Source organism: Artibeus jamaicensis, unplaced genomic scaffold (assembly GCF_021234435.1).
Source record: "Artibeus jamaicensis isolate MK-2021 breed Jamaican fruit bat unplaced genomic scaffold, CSHL_Jam_final contig_797, whole genome shotgun sequence".
Taxonomy (NCBI): domain Eukaryota; kingdom Metazoa; phylum Chordata; class Mammalia; order Chiroptera; family Phyllostomidae; genus Artibeus; species Artibeus jamaicensis.
Window position 1 is genome coordinate 9,057,607 of NW_026521977.1, and position 19,426 is coordinate 9,077,032.

Below are 19,426 nucleotides of genomic sequence, written 5' to 3' on the forward strand. Positions count from 1 at the left end.
CATGGACAGATGAGGGTTGGGAAGTCATTTGGGCAGAGGACTTTTATACCTTATCTGTGAGAAATCTCTGTCAATAGAAGAGTAAAACAAAATGAACAAAGAATACTTGACAGGGTACAGTCCACCTTAAATTTGCCCAACATGCAGGAAGCTCAGTTCAGCCCTTGAAGGAAATGGAATGCATCATAGTTGCCTTAGATTAGTTCTCACTTCCCATACACTTTGGGAAGCAGTGTGATGAAGCAATGGGGGAGCAGGTCACTGTGACATAGAGGATCACTGAGGAGCCTGTGAAAGTGGAAGCAGCATATGCTGGGGTAGAGGGTGGGGACAGAAAAGTCACTGGGTTATAGGATCCTTTCTGTGAACACACCTTTGGCAAGTTGTTTTACAATTTTTTTGTGCCCTTGGTCAGCCTGGAAGACTATGGCTATGTGATCAGAATGACAGCTGGCACCTTGTGGCCCAGCCATGGGGGCTGGAGCAAGTGCATCAAGGTGAGCCTGAGCTGGCTGGATGGAGGGAAGAACAGTCAGAGAGAGAAAGAAGAGTCAAGCTGGGGAGGGCTGAGCAGGGCAGGAGGTAGGAACCCTTTTCGTGAGAGCACTGTGCTCCTTATCACTGAGTTATGGTCATACACAGTCCTTGCAGAGGATATAATATGGCTTCTCATGCTTTTGATGACACCAGATAAGGCAGCAACTTCTCCAGGGCTCTCCCTGCCAGAGGACTGGAAATTCATTTCAGAGTCAGGAGTTCCAAAGAGCACCACCTGCTTCAAGGCAGCTCTGAGCTGAGTTTCCACTGGACGAGAGGAGGAGGAAGGTAAAGGCTGACTGAATCCTTTTCTTTTCATTCCTTTCCCTTTTAGGTCCAAGTGCTCTTGTTTAGCCAACAGCCAGTTTCTCAGAGAGTCAGGGGATCATGGAGACAGGGATCCTGGGGCTTCTAGCAGCTGCGTGATGAGAGAAGCATGTGGCCAGGTTCAACTGATGGGGGAGAATCAGCTCCTGTCTCTCTCTGGTCCTTCCTGTCTCTTTGTTCTTTCATTCTGTGTCTTTCTATCTGTCATCCATTCTGATCTCCTGGTAGGGAACATGAGGTATGGTTTCTGGGGAAATTCTAAAGCTGAAAAGCTTGAAAAGACACTACTGTAATTATCCTGGTTTGAATGTCTTTTTTCTCCAAGTACCACATAAGTCCATTTAACATATACCTATTGAATGTCTACTTTGTGCCAGGTACTACAGTGGGCACTGGGGAATCAGAAGTGAACTTCACAAAAAACAATCCCAGTGCCTGCTGAACTTACATTTTGAGGTTTGTGTAGGGATAGTTTGTAGGCTTGGTTTGATTCAGTGAAAGTATAATTGATATGTCCTGTTTGATATAATGGTATCAATTATTAGTAAACTCTTCCTTGGAAGACACATACCCCTATAACTTGGTGTTCAGTTCTTCCCTGAAGCTCCCAACATTGTGCCGACCCACTTTGGTTTCTCTCACTCCATCATTATCTCTACAAAGCTCAAAGAAGTCCAGATTTTATAGGCGGAGGGGACCTTATTTGCCACATTACAGAGGAAAATCTGAGAGTCAGCAAGGGCATGTACACTGTCATGGTCACATACCCAGCAGACACAGACCAGGGAACATAACTCTAGGCTCCTCCCCAATGTGTACCATTCTGCTTCACCACAGAGTTCCTCCCTTTGACTTCTCCATTGGATGATTTTGTTGGGGTGGGAACTGCTCTGAAAATAACCTCACATTTTTTAGAAAAGGAAATATGTGTTCCAGGGGATGCTGGGGCACTGGCTGAGGCTGACCAGTGGGGGCATAGGACCAGCCCTCTGGCAGACAGCAGGAGCCAAACTGCTGCTTTCACTGGTCATGGAGGACACATGACCAAGAAGCCTCTTCTGTCACTGTCAAGGTGATGGCTCTCTGTCCACACGGTTTTCTCCACTGGATGGGGTTCTCTCTGTGCTCTGTCTGCCTGTTTCTGCAACTGCCTGTCTCTGACTGTGGGTTTTTTTTTTTTTTTTGCTGCCTTTGTCTCCTGTTTATCTCTATATGGCTCTATTTTTCTTTTTCTTGTTGTGTCCTTGGTTTTATATGTTACTTCTGTTTCAGGTTGCTCTCACTCATAGGCCTTTATATCACCTTCAATAGTTATCTCAAGAAAGGGTTCATGAAGACTTCAATTCTTTCCTAACAGCTCTATCTGAAAGGCTTAGAGGTATGTGTGGGGACCATGAAAGAAGCAGCAAGGCCAGGGCTTTAACATCCCTGCAGAGTTTCTGCTGGAGCCCAAGCTGGAGACACAGTGTCAGGCACTTCTCTGAGGTTGCTGTCGGCTCCAGGTGCACACACAGACCAACTCAATTTAACAAACTACAGAGCACCTGCTATGTGCCAGGACCTAGGAGACAAACTGAGCATGCAGGAATGAAGACAGTGGAGATTGTTATTTGGTACCAATAGTATGGAGACAAAGAAGAAAAGGTTTGGGGAAAGTAGGTCTCAGGAGCTTTGCTCACTCTGGAACACCTGATCACTGGTGTTGGGTCAGGGACACCTGCAGGCCCAGGGTTTTATGAGCAAAGTATGTTAGTAAGTCTGATGTTTACATAGTTAACCCTTGAACAATTGGGTTTGAACAACTCAGGTCCAGGTATAAGCAAATTTTGTAGTACATAAAGTGAGTATATATTTTTTTCCTTATAATTTAAAAAGTATTTTCTTTGCTTCAGTTTAAATTATTATGGTAATACAGTACATATATAATAGATATAACACTTAAAAGGTCAGTTAATTGACTATGTTATTGGTAAGGCTCTACTGCTCTTGTCCGCAGTAGATATTTATTTATTTAATTGCTTAGTCACTTTTATTTTCTTAAAATTTTTTATTGTTCAGTTGCAGTTGTTCCCATTTTCCCCCATTATTCTCTCCTGCACTATTGCCCCCCGCACCCTTCTCTTCGTCCATGGGTCCTTAACACATGACCCTTGACTTGACCCTTCCCCTTCTTTCCCCGGTTATCCCCTTCCCCCATCCGTCTGGTCCCTATCAGTTTGTTCTTTATTTCCGTGTCTCTGGATCTATTTTGCTCCCTTGTTTGTTTTATTGATTATGTTCCACTTTTAGGTGAGATCATATGGTGTTTGTCTTTCACCACCTGGCATATTTCTTTTAGCATCGTGCTCTCCAGTTCCATCCATGCTGTCACAAACAGTAGGAGCTCCTTCTTTCTGCTGTGTAGTATTCTGTTGTATAAGTGTGCCACAGTTTTTTGATCCACTCATTTACTGATGGGCACTTAGGTTGCTTCCAACACTTGGGTATTGTAAATTGTGCTGCTATGAACATTGGGGTGCATAGGTTCTTCTGAGTTGGTGTTTCAGGATTTTTAGGGTATAATCTCAGCAGTGAAATTGCTGGGTCAAAAGGCAGTTCCATTTTTAGTTTTTTTGAGGAAATTCCATACTGTTTTCCACAGTGGTTGCACCAGTCTGCATTCCCACCAACAGTGTACTAGCGTTCCTTCTTCTCCACATCCTTGCCAGCACTTCTTGTTTATTGATTTGTTTATGATGGCCATTCTGACTGTTGTGAAGTGGTATCTCATTGTGGTTTTTTTAATCTGCATCTCTCAGATGGCAAATGATGCTGAGCATCCTTTCATATGTCACCGGGCCCTCTGTATTTCCTTAGAGAAGTGTCTGTTCAGGTCCTTGCCCATTTTCGAATTGGATTGTTTGTCTTCCAGTCCAATCTGAGCCATGTGAGTTCTTTATATATTTTGGAGATCAAATTCTTGTCCAAGATATCATTGGCAAATACATTTTCCCATACAGTTGGTTCCCTTTTCATTTTGCTGATGTTTTCTTTAGCTGTGTAGAAGCTTTTTAATTTAATGTAGTCCCATTTCTTTACCCTTTCCTTTATTTCCCTCGCTCTAGTAGACATATCAGTGAAAATATTGCTGTGTAGAATATCTGAAATTTTCCTATCTGTGTTCTCCTGTAGGACTTTTATGGTGTCATGATTTAAGTCTTTTATCCATCTTGGGTTTATTTTCATGTGTGGTGTAAGTTGGTGGCTGAGTTTCATTTTTTTGTATGTAACTGTCCAGATCTCCCAACACCATTCATTTTATGCAGTCTGCTTTATCAAATATTAATTGATGCTAGAGAAATGGGTTTATTTCTGTGCTCTCTATTTGTAGTAGACCGCTCTGCGTAGTTTTAGGTATTGTATCTCTACCCCTTGTGGCTAAGGGCGAGAGACGACCTTTGCAATGCCAGCTGCAGGAGACAAAGCCTGTCTCTGGTAGCAAACACTGTCTCAGTTCCCCTCCCTGCCCCTAGAGCTTGGTCGGAAGTCAATGACGGGTAAGACCCCTCACAGCAGGGGGCAACCTAAGCCAGACTCAATCACTTGGGAGGCCTTCATGGAAGGACTGGGGGGGCGGGGCTGTAATAAGGAGCAATGAACTCTCACCTCCCAGCTTTGACAAAGCCCGAGTCCCCATTTCTCTGGGAAAAGCGCTTCCTGGCTCTAATCCCCTTAAGCCTGACTACCTGGTGGGGAGAGGTGCAGCTCCTTGCCTTGCTAGAGTGGTATCCTGGGGAAAAATCTGGCATCACAAAGACTTGCTGATTAACCTGTGAAATCTGCTCTGCTAAGAGTGCTTTCATTCATATGATAAGGGTCTGAGAGGACATGAGTATGTCTACCAAAGTTTCTGCAACTCTCTTCCTGACAGACACTGACTCAGATCTCTTTGAAATGTTATCTACTGTTTGATCCTTGCCGCCCTGTATTCCTGTGTATTACAACCCAGTAAAAGGCTATAGAGAAAGGCGCTTGGGGCCTTTTTCTCCTCAGAGAAACTGGCCGCTGCTGGCCTTTGTCTCCCCTGAGAAACTGGCCACAGCCCACTCCTCCATCCCTAAACATATCTCATCATGTCTCCGCCATATTTATTCATTCACACGTGTCCGTGGCATGGGGGGGGGACCTCGCGAGAGGAAGTTGCCCTCACATCTATTCTGTTCCATTGATTTCTGTGTCTGTTCTTATGCCAGTACCAGACCATTTTGACTATAGCAGCCTTGTAATATAGTTTGATATCAGGTTTTGTGATCCCTCCTACCTTGTTCTTCTTTCTCAAAATTTCTGTGGCTATTTGAAGTTGTTTATGGTTCCATATAAATTTTCAAAATGTTTCTTCTATACATGTGAAATATGGCACTGGTATTTTAATAGGAATTGCATTGAATATATGTTACTTTGGGTAGTATGGATATTTTGATTATGTTAATTCTTCCAATGTATGAAAATGGTTTATGCCTCCATTATTTGTGTCTTTCTTAATTTCTTTCTTCAGTGTTCTGTGGTTTTCTGAGTACAAGTATCTTACCTCCCTAGTTAGGTTTATTCCTAGATACTTTATTTTTCTTGTTGCTCTAGCAAATGGGATTCCCCTTCCCCCTAAATTCTTTTTCTAATATTTCATTGTTGGTATATAAAATGCCTTCAGTTCCTGAATATTGACTTTGTATGCTGCTGTTTTGCCAAATTCACTTATTAGGTCGAGTAGTTTTTGGTAGAGTCTATAGGGTTTTCTATGTACATTACCATGTCTTCCGAAAATCATGACAGTTTTGCTCCCTTCTTTCCAATTCAAATGCCTTTTATTTATTTTTCTTGTCTGATCACTGTGGCTAGAAACTTCCAATACTATGTTGAATAGAAGTGGTGGAAGTGGACATCCTTGTCATGTTCTTGATCTTATTGGGAAAGCTTTTAGTTTTTGACAATTTAGTATCATGTTGGCTGTAGGTCTCTCATATATGGCTTTTATTATGTTTATGTATGCCCCCTCTACTTCCACTTTGCTAAGTGTTTTTATCATAAATGGGTGCTGTACATTATCAAATGATTTTTCCACATCTATTGATATGATCATGTGATTTTGTCTTTCCTTTTGTTTGTGATATGTTATGTTTATTGATTTGTGAATATTGTACCATCCTTGCATCCCTGGGATGAACCCCACTTGATCATGGTGTATGATCTTTTTAATGTATTGCTGGATGTGGGAATTGAGGCAGAGCCAAAACTATTATTGTGCCAAGCTTAGCCAGTACCTTCTAATTAGCTCCCCAGTTCTCCACTACAAGAGAACTTTTGGGTAGAAAAGCAATGGTGGCATTTGGTTTTATGCACAAAGACCAAAAGACTGAGTCTTTATGGCTAGGGTCTAAAGTACAAGGAGAAACCAGAGGGGCATTGAGAGTATGATAAATCCCCTCCTGGGTATGCAGGCTAACTGACCATAGTTACCATGGAAAGCTGATAATAATCACTGTATTGCTCTTTGCTTGCAGCATAGTTTTTCTTTTATAGGTAAGCACAAAGTGTCAGTAAGAACAGAAAAACAAACTGGTAAGTATTCAGCAACACAAATGGTATTTTTTTGGCACTGACATCCAGTGCTTGTTTTCTTCTAATGGGCCATCAGGGTCATCCATACTCTTCCAGACCACTGAGTGTCATTAGTAGAAAAGGGAGGTTCAACATTTTACCAGGTATGCAACTTAAATACCAGTGGGTCAATAATGTGAACCCAATAAATATGAGAGGAATTATTTTCAGTAGTTAGGCCTTGCCCCTCTAGGCAGAGTATAATTGCAATTAAAAGCAAAGCTTTAGCCAAATTGGCTAAGAGATGAAGATGTATGTGACGCTGTATGTGGGGGGTGGGGTCAGAGTGGGGAAATGGCAGCCCTCTCTGCTGCCTCCTGCCGCTGGGGCCCGCTGGGTCCCATCTCACTGCCCACTCCCTCGCCAGTCTATCTTCTCAGGAATGAGCCACCACAGTCAACGCACCACCCGGCACCCTCGCCAGATTCATGGGTTGCTCACTGGGTCGCTCACTGGGTCTGCCCTTTGCAACCCCACTCCTGGGATCCACGCTCCTGAGTCTGTCTGACCAGTTTTCCTGTGCAACCCTGCTCCGCCAGCTGCCGGTTTTGCCCCTCTTACAGGTCAGGCTGAAGCATTCGTTGTTATCAGACTTCCGAAAAGTTCAATTTTCTGTGTTCTGGTTGTGTTTTCTGTTGCTAATATTTTGTTGTCTCTAAACTTGGTTGTGTGAGAAAGCACGGCGTCTCCACCTATGCCTCCACCTTGACGGAACTCCTTCAGCACTTTAAATACATCCTGCCACTGCCTTCTCCCTGCAAAGTTTCTGTTGAAAAATCAGCTGATAGCCTTGTGGGGTTTCTCGTTTATGTGACTTCTTTCTTGTTGCCTTTAATATCACTTCTTATCTTTATCTTTTGCCATTTTAATCATAAAATGACTTGGTTGGATCTCTTTGGGCTCCTCTTGTTTGGGACTGTGTTTTCTGGACCTGGGTGTCTCTTTCCTTCCTGAACTTGGGGAAGTTTCAGCCATTACTTCTCAAATTCACTTTCTGTCCCTTTCTCTTTCTTTTCCTTCTGGGAATCCTATATGTGAGTGATAGCATGCTGGATGTAGTCCCAGAAGTCCTTTAAACTATCCCCACTTTTAAATATTATTTTTGCTATTCTGATAGGGCAATATCCACTATTCTTTTTTCCAGATGATTAATCCTAATACAGCTCTTCTGTATCCTGAAATTTGCTTTTGATTCCCTATAGTGTAGTTTTCATTTCAGTTATTGTATTCTTCAGGTATGATTAGTTCTTTCTTATATATTTCTATCTTTTTCTTAAAGTACTCATTGTGTTCCTCTATTCTTCACTTGAGTTTGGTGACCATGTTTATAACCAAATTGGGAGTCTTTCTTAGAGGAATTACTCATCTCCATTTCATTAGAAATTGTTTGAAGTTTCTGGGTTTTTTTTTTCATTTGAAACACATTTCTGTCCTAATTTGTTTTACTTTTTGTATTTCTTTTTAATGGAGCAGCTACCTCTCTTGGTCTTTGAAAGTGTGGCTTTGTGTAGCAGCAAACCCTGTGCAGAATGTGTGTGCCTGTGGCTTTTGCAGGCAGCTGGAACTGAGGTGGGTGTGGGCTCAGGTATCCCTGTACGGTCCCAGTCCTATTTAGCTGGAGCTGGAGTGTACCTGGGCTCAGGTGACCTAAGGTGTGTAGCTCTGGGACCACCCAAGCAGAGCAGGTAGTTGGAGAACTGGCTGGAGCTGAGTGGATGCAGGACAAACTGGCTTCAGTGAGCTCTGGTGGAACAGAGTTAGAACTGGAGTTGGCACAGGCTGAGGTGTTCCAGAGCACATGGGTATTGGGCAAACCTTGCACCATGGCTGGCTAGAGCAGGTTTGGGCCAGGGACTTTGGGGATGCTGGGGTCGTCCTGCAGCTTGGCTACAGTGTTTGCACTGAGCCCCCAGTCATCTGTCCAAGGGGAGTGGGAACATAAACAATGGTTCTCTCTTGTGCCTCACATCTTAGAACATGCCAGCAATTGCCCACATGTTTAGCAGATACTTTCTGGTTAGTGAATGGATTTCCTTCTTGGATAGTCTCACTGCCCTTGAACTACTGTTAGTTTACTGCATGCCCCAGGGGAGGCAGTACTACATTGTGCCCCTTGAGAAACCCCCTCAGCCTTTGCAGGATGAATGACCCTCAAGATTTGTTAATAGAAACTTGCCAACTGAAAAGCAAAAGGAATTCAATACTGAAAAAAACCAGAACAGAATGTTCAAGAGCTTGGGATAATAAAGAGCTTGTGTGCAACTAAAGGTGTTGCATACATGTAATGGGAATATCACAGGAAGAAGAAAGAGAATAGGAAGAGTAGAAATATCTGAAGTAATAAGAAATGAGAATTTTCTGATTTATTGACCAGCACCAAACTACTGATCTAGGGAGCTTTAAGAACACCAAGAAGTATGAATGCATAAATAAATACTTAAGTAAGTAAATGAATAAACAAACAAACCAATGTTTTCAATTCATTTTTGGGACAGAGTATTGTTTTATATGATATTATAATGGCAGATGCATGATATTTTACATTTGTCAAATCCACCAAACTATGCAACACAAAGAGGGAATGCTAATAGCAAGTATAAACTTCAGTCTATAATAATGTATCCACATGAGTGCATCCATTTAAATGGAGCACCCACCCAGGGAGGAGCCACATTAATGGAAGATGTTAGTAATAAGGGAAACTGTGTGGGAAATTGAGGATGGGGTAAGAGATTGTATAGAAACCCTCTTTGTGCAATTTTTCTTTAAATCCAAAATTACACAAAAGTATAAAATCTATTAAAATGAATAGGCAAACCAGCAACTGGATCAATATTTATAATACAGATAACTAACCAAGGACTCATTCTGCATATATAAGAACTCCTACAAATAAATAAAAAAAGGTAGCACAGTAAAAATGGAAAAACTTAAACAGACACTTCAAAAAATAAAAGTAGCTGATAGGCTCATGAAAAGATGCTCAATCATTAGTCATTTAGGAAATGCACACTCATCCACAAGCAGATACCACTCTGGGTGCATCCGAATGAGTGAGTCAGACTGACAATACATGTTTGGAGGGAGCTCCTGGGGCAGCTGGAACTTGTGTATGTTGGTGGTGAGGATGTGAAATAGCACAACTGCTCTGGAAAAGAGTTTGGCTATTTCTCAAAGTTGATGATACATCTTTGTATGACCCAATGATTTCCCTTCAGGCTATTTATCCAAGAAACAGAAATGAATGTCCAGAAAACAGACTGGATTAAGTACATTCACAGCAGCTGTGCTCACAGTAGCTCAGAATGGAATGCTACCCGTATGTCTGTCAGTGTAAGAACAACCTGTGGTGCACACATGCAATGAAATAGCACTCATATTTACAAAGGGACAGACTGCTGATCTGTGCATGCAGTGACATGGGTCAATCCCAAAATACTATTCTGAGTGAAGAAGGAAGGAACAAAAAGTACATTTTTTCATCTTCACCATATGAAGCGAAAGGTTGAGCAAATGAACTTTTGGTGACAGAAGTAGGAACAAATGCTGTCTCTGGGCAGGAGGAGTGACTGGGAGGGACTGAGTGAACTTTCAGAGGAGAAGAAACAATATCTTGATTGGGGTTTGGGTCACATGGATATAGTCACTGGCAAAGTTCATAGACCTCATAATCTGTGCAATCACCCTTTCTTAATTACACCTCTATCAAAAATGGAAGATTTTAGAAGATGCTACATTTAAACTTATATGTTTATTTATAGAATATGTGACTTAAAAATTACTGTAGTAAGATTAATAAATGCTGAGAGCTCTTTGGAATAAAAGGCAAATCTGGCATAGATCCTGTCCTCAGAGAACATGGAGTTGAGCAATACCCCCTGCAAACCGGCCACAAAGGATTAGAGAGCACCCACTCAGGGAGGGAGAGTTGGAGCAAAGGCAAAGGGCTGGAACAAGAAGGAGAATGTGGGATTCTCATGGAGAGTATGTAAAGGAAACACAGGTAGACAACATATCTCATCTTAAATAGGCCCTGATGCTGATTTACCTAGTTGTAGAGGTTAACTTCATATTACCAAGTTTGAAAATGGTAGAACAATGAACTTAAAGCTGGTGGTTCACATATGGCAAATGAGGAGTTAGCACAGACTGATTTGAAAATTATCTTTTGCTCCTTCATTAATTCGTTTATTCAATCAACTTTTATTATTCTAGAAAGGTAGTCTAAGGCCTGCCAGAAACAAGGAAGACTGCTGCATGTGTTCTCAATTGAACTGTCATTTGTTTAATTTATAGAGACAGATTACAGGGGAGTGACCAGAGAAACTTGTCAAAATGTAATATTCTTGTAGTTTCCATCAAGTGCCATGATGAAAGAAATTTAGACTTTCCTGCACTGCTGTCCTCTGGTGCTGAGGGTGGGATTCTACAGAAGAGGGCACAGAGTTGGCAAAAGCTCCATGGGGACAGGGAGAGGGCCCTGGGGGAGGCTGTCCTTCAGACTGTGCTCTCAGTGTTTGCAATAAAGGGTCTGTCTTAAACCTTAGGAGCAGGACTATTATGTTAACTGTTTTAATTCCAGGGCCAGAGGACAAACATGTTAAGAAAACCTTCCAAACTGATAGGGACAGAGTCATATTTTCCAAGTCACATCAACTGAACAAAGCAAGTCTCTGAATCAGGACACCAGACTGCTCCCTGACATTTCCAGGGGTTCCTGAGGAAGGCTCCCTCCATGTTCATCCACCTCAGGGGTGTCCTGCAAAGCCCTCTGGAGAACCAGCTTCAGGGTTTGTTGCTTCCACCATCGCTGCCTAAAGGAGCCAACAAAGAAGTAAATGACAGGGTTGGCACAGCTGTTGACACAGGACAAAAGAAAGACAACTAGGTAAAGATGAAATAAAGCATCAATATCTTTTTGAAACCAGACTAAGAGAAACCAGTGGATGCCGAAGGGCAGGCCACAGATGAGGAAGACCAGCACTGTGAGCCCCACCGTCACATAGAGCCTGGTCAGCTGCACCCGTGAAGAGCCACACAGCAGTTTGGTCAACAGGGCCAGGCTGGACCCAGAGAGAATCACAAACAGCAAAATCAGCCAGGCAACAATGATGAAATCAAATGCCGGACACCAAGAGTGATGTAAATCCCTATTCAGGAAGCCACAGTAGCTCCCTTCCAGGATGCTCAGCAGCAGGGACAGGGCCCAGAGCAGGGCACACATGACAGTTGACATGCGTCTTGGGCGGCGGCAGCGGTACCAGATGGGCCACAGGATGGACAAGCAGCGCTCCGTGCTAATGGCGCTGAGAAAGCTCAGGCCTGCAATGTAGGCAAAGATGGATGCCGTGACAAAAAAGTCTGGGAAGGACTTGAAGATGGAATAGAAGAACTTGATGAGTGTCTCCAGGGCATGCAAAATAGAGCAAAAGAGTAAGATGAAGTCAGCTGCCGCCAGGTTGAGGATGTAGATGGAGAAGGCGTTCCTCCTCATACAGAAGCCCAGGAGCCAGAGCACAGTGGCGTTTCCTGCCAGCCCAACCAGGGCAGTGATGAAGATCGGCACATACCAAATCAGGTCTTTTGAATGAAGTTCAGTTAAGGCGTGGTCACTTTCATTCATGGGCTCTAGTGTGGTCCCCCAGGCTGCGACAGATGTTTCTGAGCTCCGAAACCCTCCACTGGTACCACTGGAACAGAAACAGGACTTGAGCACCTGGTACATGATCACTGAGTCTCATGGCCACCCTGCTCCTGGGAGGAACTACTGTCTGTGCTACAGAGGAGGGAGATGGAGCTTTGTAGTAGTGAGTAAGTCACCAAAGATTTTACAGCCTTGGAGCCCAGAAGGTGTATTCGAACCCAGTTCTCTCTGACTGTTAGAGTTGGGGCTCTTCCTACTACAACACAGACCCTGTACTGAGTGGGCATAGTTTATGGTCCAAACACCTCCAGGCACAGCCCTAGGCCATGTTGTGTCTGCAGGAAGCAGGAGGAGAAAGGCCTGCACAGGGTGTGTGGATGACAAGAGGACTCTGATCTCAGCACCACGTCTGCCCTGGGACTGAGATTTCCTGTGAAGGGCTAGAAGCTGGGAGCCCTAGATGTGACCTCTGGGCTATCTCAGTGACTGAGATGTCCATCCCCCATAAAGGAGAGCATGATTTAGGGTTGTAACTCGTACACAACCTCTTACTATGAGGGGTGTGGGTGTAGCCAGGCCTCTTGGTGTTGGAGGTGGTGGAGTGTGTCATCTTCATGAAGAAGACAGGAAGCACTGCTGTTCAGTGGTGTGTCCAGCTATATGTGCCCTACACAGGTTACGTCACTCTCACAATGGGTTTCTTCTTAGAGCAGTGAAAATCATAAACGTGAAATACTTATCAATGACATTGTACTCCCACCTTGTTAAGTGAAACCTACATTGCATTCTTAAGACATTTATGATGATAGTGTCAGATTATCCCAAAGAAGTAACACCCAATAGAGGTGCAAAGAGTCAAACAAAGAAACTGAGGAGATATAGTGAGAACTTGAGGCAGTCACCCTGTGAGAGGGAGAAGAAGAGAGGAAATCCAAGGAAAACGAAGAGTTAGGAGGTCAAGAGAAGAGATGGATTTTTTCTTTTACCATCAAATATCATTTCTATCTCCTCTACCCTCCTCTGCATCATAGGAGGACCGGCTTGTTTCCCTCACCACTGGGCTCCCTTTCCCTCTGGCTCCTGGCTGCTCTCAGGAAAGGGAGACGCTGACAGGTGATTGGAAGGCAAGAGGAGGGTGACTGGGGTTGTAACTCCCTGGCTCTCAGCTCCAGGCTGTCAGTTGCCCAAGGTGGTGTTATTCTGACTAACCATAGTCCTTGTCTGGTGGCTTTTCTTATGGTCACGGTGACACCCATAGCTATAGCCACAGCCATCCCTGAGTTCTGCTAACTTGTCTTTCCCTTTAACCTTCAGTATGTGCAAGGACTACAGCTCTTAAGTATGATTTATATTGGGGGCCTACACACCCTTTATCGATTTCCCTTATCCCTGCTCACACCTTCATACACAGTCCCTTTATCACACTCTTCTTAGTAACCTCATTTTGTTGTGCCCTGTATATTCTCCTGCGATGAACCAGATAGAAGGAATAAAAAAACAATGGAAAAAAACCTCACAAACCTTGGAACAGTAAGCTAATCTATGAAACCTGAAGTTATTAAAACTATTTAGTTGAAAACAACATCAATGGAGCAGAAGGGACCTGGTGGGCCCTGTGTGGATCGCCCACAGTCTACACTACCAGCACCCAAAACTTCCCTGAAGGGGCACCTGACTCTGGACTCTCACAGATGGATCCCATGGCTCCCTGTGTCCCCCACCCAAGGTGCAACCTTGAGCATGTGGACTCAGAGGGACTAAACAAAACTGCAACTGAAAGAAGATAGTTCAGAGCTGACTCTTACCTTACTGCCATCTTGAAGTTCAAGGGTGAGAATAGACAAGGAAGAGCTCCCAGGGAGTGCCAAAAACCAGAGAATGTTCTTCCAGCCTTTGATTAGGAGGTGCCTGCAGGAGCAGGAGTGAACCCTGAAGACCAGAAGAGGCTTATCAAGAAACTGCACAGCCCCTGTAATTTCCTGCACCAGGGGCACTGGCAGATAAGATTCTGGAGATTAAGACAAGAGCTTCATGGGATGGGTCTCATTTGTCCTGACTCCAATGACTTATCTCTTCCTCTCTGCATCTTACCCACTCTGGTCCCCCTCCCTGTGAGGGATGGCTGTCCTGGAGCCAGCTGCTGTCCCCTGTGAGCCTGTGCAAGAAACCCATCCACCAGGCAATGTGGGCTTCTGTAGCTGAAGAAGAGTTTGCTTGGCATTCAGACCCCTGCATGGCCTGGCTCATCTGATCTTTTTCACTTACTCACAGACGTATTGTACACACATTAGTTTATTTCAGAGGACACCAGAGTGTATAAAATGAAATGTGAAGTGTTTCCTAATTTTGTTCACTAGAGCAACTGATGTGTACAATTCCCATTTCTCACTCTTTTAGAAGTTATTTTATAGCTTAACATAATGAAACTACATTTCCAATTTGTATTTATCAGTGTCAACAAGTGTGTGAAAATAAGTTTTTTTGCGTGGAAAAGGCACAATTAGCAAGTCAAATAACAAACTGGAAATATATTTATAATGCATATTTTGGACAAATTAATAACATAAAATGTAGTACATGTATATCTATCTTGTAAACATTATTCAGAAAGATCCTTAACAACAATAAGAAAATGACCAACTTGGTTCCTAGATAACCTATGTTTCTTAAACATGAAAAAAAAAGCTAAAACATACACATGATGACAAAGGGTAATTGAAACTTTACTGAGATATTTTCTTCCTTAGATTTTCATATATCTCATTAGCCTAATCCCCTGTGTTCAGAGGGCTCATGAGGAAAGTAGCACTCTTCCATGATCAGCCATCCCAAGTAAAACTTTGCCTGAAAAGGGAATCTGCTCACATTAGGCTCTTTACACTGAGCCACATTGGTAGGAGATGCTGCTACAACCCTGCAAGTTTAGTAAGCAGGCATTAAAATCTTCATCTCACCAGAAACTTGTCCCTGTTTTCCCCATTTTTAGAAGGTTTCATCAAAAAGTGGGAGAAGATGATGGCATAGGTAAAAATAGCTTACCTCCTTGCACAACCATATCACAATTACAACGTTAAGTATAGAACAACCATCATTCAAAACTGTCAGGAATTGAGATGAATGGAAGACCAACAAATATGGAAATAAAAAAGAAACCACATTGAGATTGGTAGGAGAGGTGGAGACCATGGAATAGGCTGTTCCCACAACCACATGTGGTGGGTAAAAATTGGGAGGGATATCTCAGGAATGAGGGGTCCCAGCCCCACACGAAGACCCCAGCCCAGAGTTTCAGTGCAGGGAAGTAAGTGTTCATAACTTCTGGCTGTAAAAACCAGCAGTGATTCAAGCTGTGGCAGACAAACTGCTAGAGTCTCAGGTAGCTCCTTTTAAGGGGCCCATGCACAGACTTACTTGGGCTCTCTCCCTCTGATCTCCAGCATGGGAGCAGAAGTTTGAAAGGTAACAGAGAGATGGATGGAGAACTGAATTGTCCAGCATCAGGGCAAGAGCTGGGCAAAAGCTTTCTTCCAGACAGAAGTGCTGGCAAAGGCCATTGTTCCTTTTCTGAACCATCCCCCCCCCCCACACACACACACAAAGTCAGCAGGCAGGCACCATATCTGAGATCCCATCAACCTAACTCACACTGTTTGCTTCACTCTAGTAATTCTGGAGGTTCAGCCGCATCCCACTTTCAGGCTCACCCAAGCTGTTTCTAGTAACTTTACCATATGACTAGCTTGTCTTGGCCAGTCCTCCAGATTTCCCCCAAATTCTCTTAAAAAAGCAGCACCCAGCTTCAGCAAGTCCTGTACCTCTCTCTAAAGTTACCCCAGGCATGGCACTAGCAGCAGCCAGTCTTGTGCACAGCTTGGCCTCTCCTGGGCACCTGCAAGCCCAGCACAAGTAGCAGCCATCTGCATATCACTTTGTACATAATGCTGCATGACCCTGGACAGAACACACACGGTGACTGACCTTGGATTTGCCAATAGCATTTAAGGCTCAACTACAACAGGAGGGTATACACAGCCCACACAGTGAGCACACCTTGTGTACCCAGGTTGGGTAATAGGAGAAGCTGTACCACTGGACCGTATAGGACATCTACTACATTAAGCCCTCTAGCAAGCCAGCAGAGATGTAGTAGCTCTACCTAATAGATACAAACACAGGGAGGCAGTCAAAATGAGGAGAAAAGGAAACATGGCCCAAATGAAACAACAGAACAAAACTCTAGAAAAAGAACTAAGTAAAATGGAGAAAAGCAATCTATCAGATACGGAGTTCAAAACACTGGTTAAAAGGATGCTCAAGGTTCTTAGTAAGGATCTCAACAGCATAAAAAACATCCAGTCAAAAATGAAGGATACACTAATTGAAATAAAGAACAACTTACAGGAAATCAACAGTCAAGTGGATGAAGCTGAGAATGAAATCAGTGATTTGGAACATAAGGAAGGAAAAAAAAATCAATAGGAGCAGCAGGAAGAAAAAACAATCTAAAAAATGAGGATTGTATAAAGAGTCTTGGGGAGAACTTCAAGTGTACCAACATTGACATCAGGGGTGCTAGAAGGAGAAGAGAAAAAAAGCAAGAAATTGGTAACCTACTTGAAAAAAATAATGAAAGTACACTTCCCTAACTTGGTGAAGGAAATAGACATACAAGTTCAGGAAATATAGGTAGTCCCAGACAAGATGGATGCAAAGAGGCTGATCCCAAAACACATCATAATTAAAATGCTAAAGGTTAAAGACAGAGAATCTTATAAGCAGCAACAAGAATAGCAGTTAGTTGCCTCCATAAGACTGTCAGCTCAGCTGACTTATCACAAGAAACTGTGTGGACTAGAAGGGATTGATTGACAAGATATATTCAAAGTTATGAAAAGTAAGGACCTATGACCAAGATTACTCTACCCAAAGCTATCATTTAGAATTAAAGCACAGATAAAGAGCCTCCCAGGCAAGAAAAAGCTAAAGGAGTTCATTGTCACCAAATCAGAACTATATGCAATGTTAAAGATCTTTAAGAAGAAGAAGATGAAAAATATGAACAATGAAATGGCAATAAATACATACCTATCAACAACTGAATCTAAAAAACAAACAAGCAGAACAGAAACAGACTCATCGATACAGGGAACGTTTTGATGCTTACCAGGTGGGAGGGGGCTGGAGGACTGGGTGAAAAAGGTGAAGGGATTCAGAAGTACAACTTGGTAGTTACAGAATAGTTGTGGGGATGTAGAAGATAGCATAGGGAATAGAGTAGCCAAAAATATATATGAAGGACCCATGGACATGGACACAGTGTGGAAATTGAGGGGATGGGGGTAGCTGAGTAGAGGGCAACAAAGGGGGAAAACTTGGCACAAGTGTAAGAGCATAAACAATAAAATATAATTCAAAAAAATGGGAGCAGAATAGGCAGTTTTGCTCTGCCCGGAATGCCAGTGGGTTTTACAGAGCATGTTTTTTTTTTTTTTCTCCTCAAGTGGTCAGGAAGTTATACACTATGAGGCTATGTTCCAGGCAATTGCCTAGCTACTTAACATACTTTTGTAAAATCCAAGGACAATTAGTATTGTTAACCTGTAAAGGAGTTTACTTCTAGCACATTTTTGCCAGTTAAGAGAACATGCCCTTTCTGAGCTGATGTAGCCGTGATTTTGCCTTTGTGTGAAGAAAAATGTGCCCTCTCCTTCCTGCACAGCCCTGCACCTGGACACAAGAATTAGCCATCCGACTGGACATCAGCCCCTCCCCTCCTCTGCTTTTGTTTCATGCAGTAACAAACTGTACAACTGTCCCCAGAAGTCTGCCCTCCTCATGAACAGCACAAAGTCATTAGAAAGCTTCAACCTCTGTTTCCTTCCTCCTAACCTAGTTTGCTCAGACTGAATTTTGGGTTTGTTCCACTCCAAGAAATGAAACCCTTGTTATTGTTTTAAATAGTCAGTGTTCGTTCAAATGTATTCTTGAGATCACCAGTGTTTTTGCTCACCTTCCCATTTCACGTTTCATATCCTCCATTTCTCAAACATATTCTTTTTTAAAGATAAATGTTTTTCATTTGAAAATGCCAAGTGTAAGAAAAAAAAAAAAGCCCTGACCATGGTGGCTCAGTTTGTTGGGCATCATCTTGCAAACCAAAAGTTCACCCTTTCAATTCCAGGTTGCCTGGGTTGCAGGTTCAGTCTCCTATTGGGGCACGAACAATGGGTAACTGATAGATGTTTCTCTCTCACATTGATGTTTCTCTCCCTATGTTTTTCCCTCCTTCCCGCCTCTCTAAAAATAAATAGATAAAATCTTTACAAAAAGATCTCTTTTATTCCTCTGTACAGTATTTCACTGAGATAATGCCAGGAGGCTCCATACATGCTTGTCAAACAGAGCACCAGAGAGGATCCAGAACATCATCTAGAACTGGCTTTTATATATCTATCCGACATACACAAGTCAGCAGGGCCTCGCCCCCATCACCCAAAGAACCCACCCCACCTGGGTAAGCAGGCAGGAGCTGCAGCAGCTGTCCCACCTGGGTCCAGTCACCCTACGAACAGAGCAAGTGACGTAGGCCTTCCCAGAAGTTCCTGGGTCAGAGGAGGAAAAGGAGGAAAGAAATCTATGGAGGCTGTTGTAGAAGCTTGGAGCTGGAAGGGAACCAGATACATACATACAAACATACACACACATACACACACACACACACATACACATACATATATAATGCTGACCTCCAGGTTAGAATGTGCATCTTTCAAAAAGAAAAGAAAAAACAGAAAAAATAACTTGAAAACAAAATTTTTAAAAATTATACCAATATAATCTTTTTGTATACTACCATGCCACCTGTACACAAACTTAGGTTTTTCTGTTGATTTGCATTGTCTGTGCATTTTTTCTGCATGTGAGGTCTTGGTTTTGAAACAGTTAAGTAAAACCAAAAAGAAAGACTAGAAATAGGGCAGGTGGCTCAGCGTTTGGCCCTGTAGCTTCTTCCATGTCACCTTTCATAAGAAGGTTGGGGAAGGGGGTTGTGGTGGGGGAGAAAAATAGGGAACCAAACCCAGGCAGAGTTTTGGAGAAGCTGCAGGTAAAGAGGCAAGTTCAAGTACTTCTCCCAGCACATCTGGAGACCCACGGAAGACACCCAGAAGAGTCGAAGAGGTGACAGGGACTAAAATGGTACTAGTCCTATCCTACCTCAAGCCATTTTCTCCCAACCCAACCCACCACTGCATTCAGCAGAAGTCGTGGTGAAGGGGACAGTTC

The 19,426-nt window shown here is 43.1% G+C and overlaps 1 long non-coding RNA gene across 2 annotated transcripts; it reads left to right on the forward strand.

The window, feature by feature from the left end:
• The first annotated feature begins 357 nt into the window (after positions 1–357).
• Positions 358–14,366, forward strand: LOC128628536 (uncharacterized). Of its 2 annotated transcripts, none has more exons than XR_008392956.1 (3): positions 358–497; positions 691–825; positions 11,081–14,366. It is a non-coding gene; the product is annotated as an uncharacterized LOC128628536 (long non-coding RNA). The 2 variants fall into 2 exon arrangements; XR_008392957.1 differs by lacking the exon at positions 358–497 and adding an exon at positions 504–582.
• Positions 14,367–19,426: the final 5,060 nt, after the last annotated feature.